General features: G+C 40.0%; 1 pseudogene; it reads left to right on the top strand.

Annotated features, from left to right (window-relative positions):
* The window catches only part of LOC139043594 (dehydrogenase/reductase SDR family member 6-like), a 30,096-nt pseudogene that overhangs the window by 2,777 nt on the left and 9,373 nt on the right, over positions 1-17,946 (top strand).

The following is a 17,946-nucleotide window of genomic DNA, read 5'->3' as shown; positions in this document are numbered from 1 at the left end:
TAGCAGTGCGTGCGGGCACAGCGGGGAGGATGGGGAGGGGAGGACTCCACCCCTTCTGGATCAGCATTGGGTTCTCAAAAAACCGAAAGGTGGGTCAAGTCCAATGTCTGTCTCTTACTGAGTATCAGTTGAGTGGGCTGTGCCAAATGGTTTTGATGTACAAAGCTAGGTATCTAGAGTGGGCGCTCTTGGAGAATTCTCATGGTGGGAATATTTGTGCTGAGGTGCCATCTTCAGGTTCTTAAAGGAGTACATTGAACCATTCATTCTAGATGTTACTGCATAGGACCATGTCTACAGTGCATGCCATTAAATACACGTGTCTGTAGATTAAACCGCAGGTTCCGTTATGGGTCGACTTGATGGGAAGGTCATCGTCCTGACAGCTGCTGCTCAGGGGATCGGCCGGGCCACTGCCATAGTAAGTTACTATCTCTGTTTGCTTCCTGCCTTTGGAGGTGTTGAATCACGTGGACAGATCCCATGGCTGTTTAATTCTGCTCTACTTCTTTTTTTTATTGGCTTTTGTGCTTCTGTTGTCTTAAGTTACAAAAATAAAAGTTGCTACTCTTGATCCCAGGCAGATGAAGCAAGGCTTACCTCACATATTTATTATGTGACGTTTCATAACTTTTGACGCTGAGAACTTATTTCTTTGCCTCAGTTTCTCTGCACTGTAATAAATTTGTTACAGCGGGCCTAAAGGAGTACATAGCCCTCTGAAATCACCTCAGTTCAGACATAGGACTCCAGAGTTCTAAGACTATCAGGTTACCTTTACCTTGTAATTTATAGCAGCTTCTTGCACATTATAGTCCTCACTTGAGCTAATAATGCAGCTTAACTGTAACGGTAGGATTAGTTTGATATTTGTGAAAACACTAGTATACTCTTAGGAGGAAAAGTGTTGAAATAACCCATTTTTCTCATTATTTGGGGTTTAGTCACCTGCTCAGAAATGGAATAAAGGCTGTCAAATCACAGAATAGTAGTATTTTGAGAGGTGTTAATAACAGAATCCTAGTTTTTTAAAAACACTATTGTATTTGATGTTACTAAAAGGGACAAAGTCAGATGACAAGCACAATGTATGTCATGTTGTACTAATTAATGATAAAAATAACAATGGGAAGGGCTAAGTGAGACTAGATAGTTTGAAATTCCACCCATGTATAAGGAAAACAATGAAAATAAGATAAAGGGAGAAAAGGCTAAAGGATTTTCTATTCATGAGAGCAGCTTAACCAAGTAAACAAAGGATTCATTTGTGTGTTGTCTTCCAGGCTTTTGCAAGAGAAGGTGCCCAAGTCATAGCCACAGATATCAATGAGTCCAAACTTCAAGAACTGGAAAAGTACCCGGGTAAGCAACTCAGCAGCTTGAACTTGGGATTCAGAGTCCATAAGGTATTATAAAAAACAGTACTCGTCTGCTGAAAGAAAATTACTTGGCTGGTCAGCTCCACCGGCCTTCTTCTTAGAGCCTGATTCTTTGATATCAAATCTATATTCTGTGAACCTACAGACAAAAATCTGTATACTTAAATATATAAAAGTTGTATACTTAAAATTTTTTTTATCCAGCATGTTGAAGGATTTTGTACCTAATTACAAAGTTGTATGTGAAATTTAACAGTTGTTGCGTTAACTTTTAATGACAACTTTCACTTCTGTGCCCTACTCAGCACAGTGCTGTCCAGTAGGAAAATGATGTGAACCACGTGTGTGATTTAAATTTCCTGTGGCTACATTTAAAAAGTAAAAAGAAACAGATGAAAATTAATTTTAGTAATGTATTTTATTTAACTAAATATATCTAAAATACCATTTTAACATACTCAATATAAAAAAAATTTATGGAATATTTTACATTCTTTTTTCATACTAAATCTTTTAAATTCACGTGTGTTGTACACTTACAGCGCATTTCAGTTCTGACTAGCTGCATTTCAAGTGCTTAGTAGCCACATGTGCCTGGTGGCTACCATATTGGAGACAGCTCAGCCCTAAAGTCACATATGATCAGAAACCCTAAGAGAGTATGCAAATTATTTCGCTGTGTATCACCCCTTACTGCACCACACTGAACTCAACTCCAGCATCAAAGGACTTCAACTAGAGTTCCTCTGAAAGAAATCAGAACAGACAGCTCATTTGAAAGTTAATTCTTCCAGCAAAATAGAACAGGTTATATAATCAAATGCAAATTAGCACATTGAATTCATGAACGGAATTAGACTATGCTATTTTAATTATTGGATTGTTTATTTATTATTGGAAAATTATTTAATTTTAATAATAGGGAATTTTAACTCCAAGTCAGAAAAACGCTGTTGTACTGAAAAAGTATTGAAAAAGTACTAAGGGAAGAAAGTCCTCCCAAAACTTTCTCCCCTTTCTCTCCTTTTCTATGTTTATAATCTTTTCTTTCTATATCTATAAAAGAATAATAAACCATATTTTTTTTAAAAACATTAAAATAGTGACTTTCTTTTATTAGAGAATGTTTGGGGTTTTTTAGTAACTATTACAGTGTGTCTCTGAGATCCAATGCTGGATCTCTCATGTCTAGCTTTCAAGTGTTTCATCCCTTCTCCTGGCCCCTCATTTCTTCTCCTTGCAATTTAGTGCAGAAATAAGTGATTATACCCTTGACTGACAAAGTTGTTTCCAATAAATAATGGAATTGACATGAAGGTAAAGTGCACAAATGGAAACAGTCTCCTGTCTCACTGCCCTGCCCTTCCCTACCCCTCACTCAGATAGGATTCAGTGTTCCTGGGGCAGTGACTCGCCTCTGGGGAAAGAGCAAGCCTGCGCTCTGTTATTACTGCTGGCTCACTGAGAAGCATCTAATATAGATCATTCATACTTCACTGTAAAGTCTTTTCTCAGAAAAGGCCTTTAGTATTCAATTTAGAGAGTGAAGAGAAAGGGAGGGAAAGAGAGGTGTGTTATTGGGAGTTCAGGATGGGGAGGATTTTAAGATTTTTATTAATGAGATTCTTAAGATTCTTAAGACCCTACCAATGGTCAACAATCCTATGAAGGCAAAATGGACAGATACTGTAATCTTTGTACTTCAAAGCAGCTACATCTACAAGACTAAACATTTTTTATGGGTATAAGTAAATAGTTTCCCTTGTTTTATGTTTCAGGTATTCAGACTCGAGTCCTGGATGTCACAAAAAAAAAAACAAATTGATGAGTTTGCCAATGAAATTGAGAGAGTTGACATTCTCTTTAATGTTGCTGGGTAATTCATAACTTTTTAATTTCATTCTCCTCACAGAAAGTTTTCTATGTCTTTTATTAAAAGAAATTTGATAATATGGCCAAATTATTCTTTGTGAACCCTAATATATTCCTTAGGAAATAAAGCTGGATTTTGGACAGAATTTTTGTTACAAGTAAGATTCAGCAAGTAAAACAGCCATAGAAGTTGACATGTGCTTGGGGCCTAAAGGCACTTAAGGATACTCAAGACAACTGCTACCAATCCAACGCTGTTGATCTACCTAAGGCTGGGGACAGGCTCACACCAGTGGACTTGTCACTGATGTTCCACTAAGACTTATAAAATAAAATTAAAAACTGTTTTCCAGGAGTGTCTTTAAGGCAAAGTATATCTGCCAAAAACTGAGTACTCAGTTTATTGAAATGCGAATGTTCCCCATTTGTTGGCACAACATTCTGGCAAGTTCTTTCTACCTCCCAAGCGCAGCATTTCTTATTAGGGCAATTAATCCCAGCAAAAGAAGTTTCACTCTGTTGCTTTATATACAGCACAAAGAGAATGGCTTAATTGAACTTGATAGAGTAGTACCAAACTTGCTGAACCATGCTTGAAGGATGAGAGACTGGAGCTGGAGCAGCCCCATGTGGAGCAGCTAGTGCTTGTGCTCACTCTCCCTTTTCAGGCATGACAGTAGAGATGAGGACAGTTGAGGCTTACGCAGGACTAAGTAGATAGAGTCTGATGTTCCACTTTTCTTGTGTGGTGTTAACGTTTATACTGTGGCATTGATAGAAAAATCCTAGAGCCTTCTTATGTATTTTTATGATTCTTCCTAATCATGTTTCAGTATGAAAAAAGTCTGTCTATTCATAGTTTATCATGTGTTACAATGTATGGAAATTAAAGCAACAATTTATGATTATCTATTTTATAAATAATCTGCTCATCTTTCATAGAAGAATATATTCAGAACCATGAAAAAATCAACTAGCAAAATTATTTTTTGAGCATCTATTAAATTTTCAGCAAAGTAAGGGATATAGAAATATAGCATGTGGTTCTTGCTGTCATTTGATTGAACTGGAAGTACAGTGGTACATGGGAATCACAACTGACAATATTTTATAAGTAATTACATAATTTTGGTCCAGGGGACAGTGAAATCAATTAGGACCCCATTGTTATAAAGCTTCCTTGAGGAAATGTGACTTGGAAAATAGCAAAGGCTATTTTGAGGGTTTTCTTTTGTTCTGCTTTGTTTACTCAGTATGTCAGAACTGTACAGTAGCGATATTACTTTGCTGCCCTGAGATGGTGAGATACTTGTTTTCCCTGCAACTTTGATTTCCCTTGAGAATGATAAGTTCTTGCCACCTGAGGGCACTGCTGCTCTTGAAATCAGAGTCCACTGGGGCAAGTGTCCTCAGTTGTTTGTAATGGCGTTGATATTTCCTGTGCATTTGGTATAGAGCTTCTTATGTTTGGGGGCTCCAGACACTTGCCGCCTTCTTTTAAAAGAAGGATCTTGTTTTCAAATAACAAATTTTTTACCTTAAGTTGTTGAGACACTTACTTACCTAATGTACCAAGTGATACTATGTTTGAATTGTTAAAAGTCTTGGTTAGGGAAGGGACAATGGTCTAAGTCAATAAATGAAAATAAAAATGAAAAGGAAGTGGAATAGAAATCGTTTTTAATGATAATTTTTCCCCATTGTTTAATTACTCTTCCAGTTTTGTTCATCATGGAACCATCCTGGACTGTGAGGAGAAAGACTGGGACTTCTCAATGAATCTTAACGTCCGCAGCATGTACCTGATGATCAAGGCCTTTCTTCCTAAAGTAAGGTGACCACCACCAGGATGACCACCACGTTAGTCTCCAGGTCTCCATCCTGGGCATCCAGAAAGAATCCTCACATGTGCTGAAGAGTAATGGTAGTTAACGTAATGACTAACATGTAGTGAACATAAATACCAAGGCATTTAGTATAAATTAATTCGTCTGACCTTCCAGTTCATCCATTCAAAGAATATTTATTAAGCACTTTCTACATGCCAGGCTCCATTCTAGGTGCAGAAGACAAATCAGAGAACTAAACAAAGTCCCTTCTGTCAGGGAACTTCCATTTTGGAGAGGTGAGACAGGATAATATGTAATCAAATAAACATATAACATGTGAGGTAGTTATAAGTACTATGAAGAGAAAAAAAGCTCAGTTATTAGAGAGGTCCCAGAGGGCCTCACTGATAAGGTGAGATTTTCATAGAGGCCGAATGGAGCAACGGAGCTAACCATTCAGGTGTTTGGGGAGAAGCTTCCAGGGAGAGGGACAGCAGGAGGCCTGTGGGACCAGAACAATCCGATGAGGTAGGTACTACTTTGTCCCATTCACTGTACAGAGAAAGAAACTAGGAGGTTAAGTAACTTGCCCAAATCACATAACTAGCAAGTGGTTAGAGCTAAGACTAGGCACACGCTCTCAGGATGGATGTACCCCACTGCTTTTCTGTACCTTGAGTACCCTCCTTACTCTCCTGTCTTTAGCTGAGCCACTGAAGTTCCAGAGAGGTGAGAGACAGCATGTGCTGAAGAGAGAGTATTCCTCCTGAGTCTGCCACCCTTGAATTCTCCAGCCTTCACACAGCTCATCAATGTTTTTCATTTTGTTATACAAATAAGCTTTAAGTACCTTTTGATACAAAGCACCACACCAGGTGCTCTAGGGGAGACAGGTGTAAATATGAAAAATGTTGACTTCAAATGAGCTTGTAAGCCAGCAGTGGCAGACAGCACGGGCTCAGACAATGGACGGGTTGACTGAGTACAGAACCAGCTCAGTTCAAGGTTGTAAATTAAATCCTAGTGAAATGCAGAAGAGCCATTCTTTCCATCCATCCCTGCTGGATGAGATGACTGGAGTACTGAATGCTGCCCTGTGCGGGGCAGGAGAAGAGCTTTTTAATGGCGCAGCAGGACTGATACTTTGCTCTGAACATTCAACCTAATGTCAAGAAGGATGCAGATGAATGCTAAAAGGAAAGTTAGAGAAATTGACTTAGTAACAAAGGAATTTGTTTTTAATCTATTTGTTTAGTGCCTAGAAGGGATCTTTGGGTGGGCCCACAGATTGTTGAACTAGCAAATTTTTTAAAAATATAAATTGCCTTTTTTACCTATCTGGAGGTGATGAAAATCTGTTATTTGGAACTTGGATGCATTTTTTGAAGGCTGGTCCTTAACACAGGATTTGGGGAGAAGCAAAGGCTGTGGTAAAAGGGGAGAGCGTCCGTCACAGCTGGTGAGACGTGTGAGACTCATTTGTAAAATGAGCTTGTTCGTGTCTGCAGTGCTTCACGAGTATCAGTGAGGAACGTAGGTGTGAGGCACAGTGGAGCTGAAATTTACACTTGTAAGTGTTAACTTTTAAAATATCGAACAATAACTTGCAAATTAGTGAGTTTGCCTGTGATTTAAAGCACCTTAACAATAATCCATATGAAACAATGACACTCGTTTGTAAAAAACGAAAAGAAAAAAATCCCCCAAAATATTAACCAGTGGGATGGGGAATCAAAAGGAGTCAGTGCCACTTGTTAAGGTGACCCTAACCAACCTGACCCCAAGGTCAGACTCTGGTGTCAAAAAACCTTCGGCACAGCCTGAGCTCTGCCCCTAATTCGCCAGGTGCCCTAGGAGATGGTACTTAGGCTCTCTCAGCATGTGTTTCTTCTATTTATTTATTTACTTTTTTTTTTTTCTAAGATTTTATTTTTACTTTTTCTCCTCAAAGCCCCCCGGTACATAGTTGTGTACTTTTAGTTGTGGGTCCTTCTAGTTGTGGCATGTGGGATGCCACCTCAGCGTGACTTGATGAGCAGTGCCATGTCCACACCCAGGATTCAAACCAGCAAAAGCCTGGGCCACCGAAGCGGAATGCGCAAACTTAACCACTCAACCGCAGGGCCAGCCCCATGTTTCTTCTGTTTAAAATGAGGGTGATAGATTACACAATCCCTTCCAGCAGTAATTGTCTAGGATCCTCTTGTGTTCGTTAACCATGACACACATATACCCAGTTAGAACTTTCCAGAGGAAGCCAGGATTTGGAGTCCAAGCAGATCTGCAAGGTCAGGTGGTCAAAATATAGGAACACTTGTAGGAAATTTCTGTTCATGGATAGACATTCCAAGACTGAAAGATCGGTCAAAAGGCAGAGGACAAATTGAAGATTCTGTAAGAGGTCAGTGCAGAATCCAAGGTCCACTAGAAAAGAAGATCCATTACGACAAGGATCTGGGGAGGGCTTGGATGTTTGGGGATTTTTCCTCCTTTGCTGTATTGTAGAAGAGTCCCTAGCACACGGAAGTGCTTAGCAAATGTTGGTTGAATGAGTAAGTGAATCTAGGTTATCAGTCCAGGTTGGGGTCAGGCATGGAATCACTGAAGACCCAAGGAGCCAAGGTCTGCCAAGTTTAGGAGCTGAGTTCTGGTTGATGGGGACAGAAGAGCTGAGTCAGAGTGGGACTGACTAGATACAGCTAGAGGAGATCTTTAGAGACCTTTGTAGCCCTGCCTGAGCTTCTGGAAGATCAGTCCTATGTGGCCTTACTATGTACAGACACTCCACTTTATGGGCCACAGAGGGCTGCTGCTTGGCAGGCAGAGGGAGCATCACACGGGACAGCAGGTTCTGAGCTGGGGGTAGGAAGGCAGCATGGAGGGAGGCAAGGACTTTGGGCTGGAGAATCAGCAGACAGGCCCAGCCGAATGTATGGTACCAGTGTTGGGGCAGCAGTAGCATCTCTAGGCGCGAAATTCTAGTTTGCCTGAGAGATTATTGCATTTCAGAAGATTGGAGACTGAACTCACTTAATAGCCCATTTTTATATATTAAGTTGGGCTGTATGTATTAAAAATGGATTATGTATGTTAATTATATTTCAATAAAACTGGAACAATAAAGTAAAATGGGTTATTTGCTAAAATGGATAAGAAAGAATAATTTTAAGGCTTAGTTTTCAACACCATTCTACTCTACTAATTTTCCTAGTGTTTTTTATGAGGACCCCATTTCATTATGATTCTCTTTATTTTATAGACACACAAGTTGAGTTAAATATATTCTCCCCTCCATCTTCCTTGACTTGGTGGGTCACCTCAGCCTCTCCCGGTGTCCTTCGCTGTCTCCAGCACCATGCCATAGGCTGGTTTCAGACTCTCTGCTTTTAGTATGATTGGTAGCTAAGTATCAAAACGGAAAGTAGGAAGATGACCATAAAGAGATGTATAATCTTGGCAGCCTCATCCCTGATCCATTCGATCATTCACCGTCTCCATTCCTGCCTCTGTCTGAAAGCTACTGGAGAAACTCACCCCAACGGAAGTGACTTTTTTCTCTAGACCCTTTACACTGCCTCTCAAGACTCTGCTCTTTTAGAAACTTCACTTGATTTTCATGATAGAGTATATCCTGGTTTTCCTTCCTCTGTTCTCTAGTTGATATTCTCCCTTTTCCTCCCGGCAGTTATTTGAACTCTTCCCCACTCTCTCGTGGCCACCATCTCCCCTTGTTCTCTATAGTCATCCTCCCAGCCTCTGACTTCCATGAAAAGTTAGTGCCCATTAGGCCCATTCTCTCAACCTCTTGCTTCTTCCTCCAAAACGTTTATGAGTACCCATGCCCTTGCATGTACATAATATTATCTTGAAAACATACGTATATGTTATAATTAATAAAGTGTAAGTTCATTGAAAACAAAACATTTTTTAAGTCATAGCAGCCTGTTTCATTATATATTCTTTTAGGTCTGGGGCAGGGCCCAGTAATCTGCACTTTAAACTAGCACCTCAGGAGATCTTAATTCATCAAAACGTATTGACCGCCTACTGTGCCCCTTGTCTAGGAGGACAACACAGCCCCAGACCCTCCTCTCTCAAAGTTCACAATTGAGTGGGGAAATCCTGCAGGACGTATTTTTAGGAAACACTGCCCTTGACAGGAGGCTGCCATCAGTGCATGTGGCCATGGACTGAGCTCTGCCTGCTGTGTCTGCTTTTACCACTCCTTTCCCGAACCACTACTGCAGCTTCCAGTCGTCTCCAGCATAGGCTGCCAGAGGAACCTGTAATCCCCGGATCTAGACATACCGCTCCTCCTCTGCACTAAGGCCTGCCTTATCTTCAGGGGAAATCCCAAATTCCTAAATTTAGTCCCTGTTGGCCTCTAAGGCCTCTTTCCTCCCAGGGCCTGCCTTCCAGCCAGACCCATCCCTTCCCCCCAGTTCCATAATAGAACCTTTATACCTATGGTTCTCATTCCTTAAAACACGCTTCTCTTTTGTTTTTCTGACTGTTACTCCACAAAAATGGGGTTCTCCTACCCAATGCACGTGGAAAAAAAAACAATTAATTACAGCATCAGATTTGGGGAAAGAAAAAAGCTTTATTGCTAGCTTGATCTGCAAAGAGACAGGAGGCGTATTCTCTCAGATCTGTCTCCCTGATCAAGGACTTGGGGCAAAATTTATGGGATGAAGGGCAGGGTGGTCTGAAGGGTGGAGACGGATACTTGGAGGTGAGAAATGAGGTGAGTGATGATCTGTGCAAGTGCAGTCAGCTCCATGGCTCTTCATAGGACGCATATTCACAGAATGGTGATGTTGGCATGATCTGAGGGTGGAGTTTTCAGCCCTTTGATGTCAAAAAGATTACTTAACAGGCATTTGCGCAGGCCCACTTGATGGAATGGTGGTCTTACCTGGCCTGAACTGGACAAGGGGGGACTCTCAGTTCCTGAAAACCCACTCTTATTACTCTGTTGGTAAGACGGGGTCAGTTGAACTGGTCCTGGAGGGCCCACGGTTACACTAATACTCTAGTTTTCAAAAATCGACCCACATATTTCCTCCTAGGAGCCCTCCTCTGAGTGTCCAACAGTGGATTGGCCCCTTCCTACCACCCACCACCTGTTCTCTGTGAAGGCCCATGCTGTCTCTGGATGCTGATTATGTCAGCCACCCAGTCAGACTGGCAGCTCTCCATAGGCAGGGACTGTGTCACTTATCTTTGAATCTCCTGGACCTACACAATACCCAGCCACTGTAGGTATTCATCAAATAATGTGTTCACTGGAGTAAGAGTTTTCTAACATCAGGAACACAGTAAATATGAACATTCATTTGCACTGGCTTAGAGTTCATCCTCGGTCTTGCTGATACTCTTGTGACAGGGAAGGTGGTAGTCCCCCTGGGAGATGTTCTTGCCAGTGAGAGTGTACTCTGCCATCAGTTCCCAGCAGTGATGAGGAGGTTGTTAAGACTGCTTAATAGTACTTCATGTTAACAGCTAATAAGATGGTTCTGCAAACCCAGAGTAAATGCAGATCTTTTAAAGAGGTAGTATTTTTAGCCTGCAGAGTGGCATTTTTTTTTTTATTATTTGTTTTATTTTGGCAGATGCTTGCTCACAAATCTGGCAATATTATCAACATGTCCTCTGTGGCTTCCAGCATCAAAGGTAAGTCTGTTTTCCTCTGGGGGTTGTGATGAACATACTCATAATCTTCACAAGCTAAGGGTTTTGGAAACAAGCATAGCAGATATGATAAAACTTACCCATAACTTCAAAACTGCTCTTTTAAAATTAGTATTAAGTTCCTTGTCTACCAGTCCTTTCACCTTACATGTGATCCAGTGACATTAAATGAAAGTTTGTTTTTTGTGCTCTCCCGTTTAGTTCTTCTAATGGATATGGCAGTGGAGATCAAAGTGGGAGAAGGAAACATTTATTCATTTGATTAATCAAAAATGTATTGAACACCTACTGTGTGCCCCTGCCCCCAGAGAGTTCACAGTCCAAAACGGGGAGCGGGGAGAGGCTCAGGCAAACACACGTCTTCCACCATGTGATAGTTCCACTAAAGCGGAACACGCGCACTTAACCACTGAGCCACCAGGCTGGCCCCAGCTATTTCATTTTAAACTTGAAAATCCATGTGTGCCAGACTGTGCCCTTATCTCCATCTTGCACTGCAATCCTGGCCCTTCAACTTGACTTCTCGTTTAGGGCCCAGATCAACTGTCTTTGTGAAGCACCCCCCCAAGCCCACAGGCAGAGTTACTTCCCGTATTGTCACAGCACTTCATACAAAGCTCTGTTACAAAAAAAAAACAAAAAAAGAAATAGCCACTGCTGAGAGAACATTCCTTCTCTTTGCGAGGATACACACATTAAGCCTGCATGAGAGAGAAATGCAAAGAAATGCCTAAGCTTCTTGGTCTTTTGTTTTGCTTTGCTTTACCCTAATTTTCTTTTCTTTTCTTTCTTTTTTTTTTTTTGAGGAAGATTAGCCCTCAGCTAACATCTGCCGCCAATCCTCCTCTTTTTGCTGAGGAAAGCTGGCCCTGAGCTAACATCCATGTCCATCTTCCTCTACTTTATATGTGGGACACCTGCCACAGCATGGCTTGATAAGCGGTGCTGTGTCCGCACCCGGGATCCAAACCGGCGAACCCCAGGCTGCCAAAGCAGAACGTGCAAACTTAACCACTGCGCCAGTTTTCTTTTTTTATCTTTTTTATTTTATTGAGGTCATAATAGTTTATAACACTGTGAAGTTTCAGTTGTGCATTATTATTTTTCAGTCACCATATGTTGCCCGCAGCCGCAAAGGGCAAGGAATGACAGGCACCGCCAAGGCTATTTGGTTGTTTCAGCAATCAAAGGTTTTGGATAAAGGGAAACAGAACAAGGAGTGGGCATAAGGGAGAACAACAAATCGGTACTTACAACATCCACACCACAATCAGCTGGGGAAGTCCCAATAGTTTGTACGGCGGGTGGGAGTGCCGATTGTCCGGGTCTGAGGCAAGGTGTCCTTTCCTCAGTGAGACTCCCAATTGTTCTATGCCTGTGACTCCCTTTTACCCTAAGGTTTCTCTGGGTTCTGACTCAGGGTTTTAGACATTTGGATATTTTGAGTTATTTCTTCTTGTTCCCACAGATGGGGTGCTTCTATCTTTTTCGTTCCCATGGATAGGATGTTTCTAAAGTCCTGTCAGGTGCCCGTCAGGGTGGCCAGCCCAGACAAGGAACATGACACAGGACTCATTCTTTGTAACTTGTGCCTTAGAGTCAGGGCCGAAGTGGCCCTGAGCCCAGACACATTCCTTTGTGTAGGGCCCAGGCCCAGTATCCTTGGAAGGTGGGGAGGTCAATGAACTCTGTGCACCTTATAAATGGTGCCTCTTCACCCCTTGTGCCCACACCCTAACCCCCTTCCCCCTGGTAACCACTAAACTGTTTTCTTTGTCCATGTGTTAGTTTTTCTTCCACATATGAGTGAAATCATATGGTGTTTGTCTTTCTCTATCTGGCCTATTTTGCTTAGCATATTACCCTCCAGGTCCATCCATGTTGTGGTGAATGGGACAATTTTGTCTTTTTTATGGCTGAGTAGTATTCCGTTGTATATATACCACATCTTTATCCATTCATCAGTCGGTGGACTCTTGGGTTGCTTCCACATCTTGGCTATTGTGAATAATGCTGCAGTGAACATAGGGGTGCATATATCTTTACACATTCATGTTTTCATGATCTTTGGATAAATACTCAGTAGTGGAATAGGTGGGTGGTATGGTTATTTCTATTTTTAACTTTCTGAGGAATCTCCATACTGTTTTCCATGGTGGCTACACCAGTTTGCATTCCCACCAGCAGTGGATGAGGCTTCCCTTTTCTCCACATCCTCTGCAACATTTTTTGGTTTTTCTCTTGGTAATTATAGCCATTTTAACAGGTAAAAGGTGATATCTCATTGTATTTTTGATTTGCATTTCCCTAATAATTAGTGATGTTGAACATCTTTTCATGTGCCTGTTGGCCATCTATATATCTTCTTTGGAAAAATGTCTGTTCGTGTCCTCTGCCCATTTTTGGATCAGCTTGTTTGTTGTTGAGATGTATGAGTTCTTTGTCTATTTTGGAAATTAACACCTTGTTGGATTTATGATTTGCAAATATTTTCTCTCAGTTGGTGGGTTGTCTTTTTGTTTTGTTCCTGGTTTCCTTTGCCTTGCAGAAGCTCTTTAGTCCAATGAAGTCCCATTTGTTTATTTTTTTCTTTTGTTTCCCTTGTCCAAGTAAAAATGGTATTCGAAAAGATACTGCTAAGACTGATATCCAAGAGTGTACTGCTTATATTTTCTTCTGGGAGTTTTATGGTTTCACATCTTAGCTTCAAGTCTTTAATCTGTTTTGAGTTAATTTTTGTGTGTGGCAAAAGATAATGGTCTAACTTCATTCTTTTGCATATTTCTGTCCAGTTTTCCCAGCACCATTTATTGAAGAGACTTTCCGTTCTCCATTGTATGTTCTTGCCTCCTTTGTCGAAGATTAACTGTCCGTAGATGTGTGGGTTTATTTCTGGGCTTTCAGTGCTGTTCCATTGATCTGTGTGCTTGTTCTTGTACCAGTACCATGTTGTTTTGATTACTACAGCTTTGTAGTATATTTTGAAGTCAGGGATTGTGATGTGTCCAGCTTCATTCTTTTTTCTCAAGATTGTTTTGGCTATTCGGGGCCTTTTGTTGCCCCATGTAAATTTTAGGATTCTTTGTTCTATTTCCACATCATTGGGATTCTGATTGGGATTGCATTGAATCTGTAGGTTGCTTTAGGTAGTATGCAAGTTTTAACTATGTTTATTCTTCCAGTCCATGAGCCTGGAATATCTTTCCATTTCTTTATGTCATCATCAATTTCTTTCATTTAACGTCTTAAAGTTTTCATTGTGTAAGTCTTTCACCTCCTTGGTTAAATTTATTCCTAGATATTTTATTCTTTTTGTTGGGATTGTATATGGGATTGTATTCTTAAGTTCTCTTTCTGTTAGTTTGTTATTAGAGTATAGAAATGCAACTGACTTTTGTAAGCTGACTTTGTACCCTGCAACTTTGCTGTAGTTGTTGCTTGTTTCTAATAGTTTTCCTATGGATTCTTTAGGGTTTTATATATATAAAATCATATCATCTGAAAACAGCAAGAGTTTGACTTCTTCCTTGCCAATTTGGATTCCTTTTCTTTCTTTCTCTTGCCTAATTGCTCTGGCCAAAACCTCCAGGACTACGTGGAATAAGAGTGGTGAGAGTGGGCACCATTGTCTCGTTCCTGTTCTCAGAGGAATGTCTTTCAGTTTTTCCCCATTGAGTATGATGTTGGCTGTGGGTTTGTCATATATGGCCTTTATTATGTTGAGGTACTTTCCTTCACTACCCATTTTATTGAGAGTTTTTATCATAAATGGATGTTGGCTCTAGTTAAATGCTTTCTCTGCATCTCTTGAGATGATCATGTGGTTTTTATTCCTCATTTTGTTAATGTGTATCATATTGATTGATTTGCAGGTGTTGAACCATCCCTGCATCCCTGGAATAAATCCCACTTGATCATGTTGTATTATCCTTTTAATGTGATGCTGTATTTGGTTTACCAATGTTTTGTTGAGGATTCTTCGTCTATGTTCATCAGCAATATTGGCCTGTAATTTTCCTTCTTTGTGTTGTCTTTGTCTGGCTTTGGGATCAGGGTGATATTGGCCTCATAAAATGTGTTAGGAAGTATTTCATCATCTTCAATTTTTTGGAATAGTTTGAGAAGGATAGGTATTAAATCTTCTTTGAGTGTTTGGTAGAATTCTCCAGAGAAGCCATCTGGTCCTGGACTTTTATTTTTTGGAAGACTTTTGATTACTGTTTCAATCTCTTTACTTGTGATTGGTATATTCAGATTCTCTGTTTCTTCTTGGTTCAGTTTGGGAGGTTGTATGAGTCTAAGAATTTATCCATTTCTTCCAGATTGTCCAATTTGTTGGCATATGGTTTTTCATAGTATTCTCTTATAATTCTTTGTATTTCTGTGGTATCCATTGTAATTTCTCCTCTTTCACTTCTAATTTTATTTGAGCCTTCTCTCTTTTTTTTAAATTAGTGAGTCTGGCCAAGGGTTTGTCAATTTTGTTTTTCTTCTCAAAGAACTAGGTCTTAGTTTCATTGATCCTGTCTACTGTTTTTTTGGTTTCAATTCATTTATTTCTGCTCTAATTTTTATTATTTCCCTACTTTTGCTGACTTTGGGCCTTTTTTGTTCTTCTTTTTCTAATTCTGTTAGGCGTAATTTGATTGCTTATTTGAGATTTTTCTTATTGGTTAAGGTGGGCCTATATTGCCATGAATTTCCCTCTCAGGACCACTTTTGCTGCATTCCATGTGAGTTGGTATTGTGTATTTTCATTTTTATTTGTCTCCAGTTGTTTTTTGATTTCTCCTTTAATTTCTTCAATGATCCATTGGTTGCTCAGTAGGTTGTTGTTTAGTCTCTGCATGTTTATCTCTTTCCCAGCTTTTTTCTTGTAGTTGATTTCTAGTTTTATAGTATTATGGTTGGAAAAGATGCTTGATATGATTTCGATCTTCTTAAATTTATTGAGGCTTGCCTTATTTCCCAACATGTGGTCCTTCTTTGAGAATGTTCCACGTGCACCTGAGAAGAATGTGTATTCTGCTGGCTTTTGGGTGGAGTGTTCTATATATATCTATTAAGTCTGTCTGGTCTGTAATTCATTTAGTTCCACTATTTCCTTGTTGAGCTTCTCTCTGGATGGTCTATCCATTGATGAAAGTGGGGTGTTAACATCACCTGCTATTACTGTGTTGCTGTTAATGTCTCCTTTTAGGTCAGTTAATAGGTGCTTTATGTACTTTGGTGCTCCTGGGTTACATACACATATGTGTTAAATCCTTTTGGTGGAGTGTCCCTTTTGTTGTTATATACTGCCCTTCTTTGTCTCCCATTGCCTTTTTTTTTTTTTTGGGTGAGGAAGATTGGCCCTGAGCTAATGTCCATGCCAGTCTTCCTCTTTTGTATATGGGATGCCACCACATCATGGCTTGATGGGCAATGTGTAGGTCCACGCCCAAGATCTGAACCCATGAACCCTAGGCCTCCAAATCAGAGCACGTGAACTTAACCACTACATCACCAGGCTGGCCCCATCTCATTGTCTTTTTTATCTTGAAGTCTACTTTGTCTGCTGTAAATATGGCAACACCTGCTTTCTTTTGTTTGCCATTGGTTTGGAGTATTGTCTTCCATCCTTTTACTCTAAGCTTGTTTGTCTTTAGAACTGAGACGTGTTTCCTGGAGGCAGCATATTGTTGGGTCTTGTTTTCTAATTCATCCAGCTATTCTATGTCTTTTGATTGGGGAATTTAATCCATTTGCATTTAGAGTGATTACTGATATATGAGGGCTTAATGCTGCCATTTTATCACTTGTTTCCCAGTTGTTCTGTATTTCCCTTTTTCTTATCCCGTGTATTTCAGACGGATGATTCAGTTTGTTGGCTCTCTATGATGGTTTTCTCAGTTTTCTGCTTATTTATCATTTGTGTCTCAGTTGTGATTTTTTTAGTGGTTAACCTGCACTTTGTGTACAAGATCTCATAGATGAGATAGTCCATTTCTGATAGACTCTTATCTCTTTTGACTAAGCAGTTTCCATCCCTTTCCCCTTCGCCTTCTGCATTATTGTTGTCACAACTTGTTCCATTTTGTGTTGTGAGTTTGTGGTTAAAATGATGAGACTATATTTATTCTTGATATTTTCCTTCCCTTCATCTTTAATGTTATGCTAATCTGTTCTGATAAAGAGTTGCAGTTTTCTGATTTTGTCTGCCTGTTTATCTCCTTGCTGAAGGCTGTGTAAACCCTTTCTTCTTCTTTTCAGGTATGAAGGCCTTCTTGATCAAATCTTGTAGGGGGCCTTGTGGCAATGAACTCCCTGAGCTTTTGTTTATCTGGGAAAGATTTTATTTCTCCATGATATCTGAAGGATATGTTTGCTGGATAGAGTATTCTTGGCTTAGAGTTTTTGTCTTTCAGAATTTTTAATATATCATTCCAGTCTCTCCTAGCCTGTAAGGTTTCTGCTGAGAAATCCAATTAAAGCCTGGTGGGGTTTCCTTTGTAGGTGATTTTCTTCTGCTTTACTGTCCTTAGTATTTTTTCCGTGCCATTAAGTTTTGCCAGTTTTACTAATCCATGCCTTGGAGAAAGTCTTTTTACATTGATGCAATTAGGAGTTCTCTTAGCTTCTTTTACTTCTAATTCCAGCTCTTTCCCCAGGGTTGGGAAGTTTTCAGCTATTATTTCTTTGAACAAGTTTTGTGCTCCATTCTCCTTCTCTTCTCCCTCTGGAATACCTGTATTTCTGTTCACTAAATTGCTAATTTTATCCTCCGTAATATCAGCTCTGTCATTCAAGGTCTCCAAATTTTTCTTTATCTCATTTATTGTGTTTTCATCTCCAACATTTCTGATCGTTTTTTTCTTTATAGTTTCAATCTCTTTTGTGAAGAATTCTCTCCGTTCATTAATTTTGTTCCTGATTTCATTGAACGGTCTTTCTGAGTTCTCATAACTTATTGAGTTTTTTATGATGGCCATTTTGAATTCTCTGTCATTTAGATTGTAGACTTCTGTGCCTTCAGGATTGCTTTCTGAGTATTTGTCTTTTTCCTTCTGGTCAGGAGTATTAATATACTTCATACCATTCAATGGGGTGGATTTGTGCATTTGCATACTGATAGTATCTGGTCATACATTCCACCTGCCACCACTGGAGAGGGGGCAGCACCTGTGTAATCT

This window comes from Equus asinus, unplaced genomic scaffold, assembly GCF_041296235.1.
Source record: "Equus asinus isolate D_3611 breed Donkey unplaced genomic scaffold, EquAss-T2T_v2 contig_3, whole genome shotgun sequence".
Lineage (NCBI taxonomy): Eukaryota > Metazoa > Chordata > Mammalia > Perissodactyla > Equidae > Equus > Equus asinus.
The sequence above is the reverse complement of the archived record's forward strand: the minus strand, read 5'-3'. Positions and strand labels throughout refer to the sequence as shown.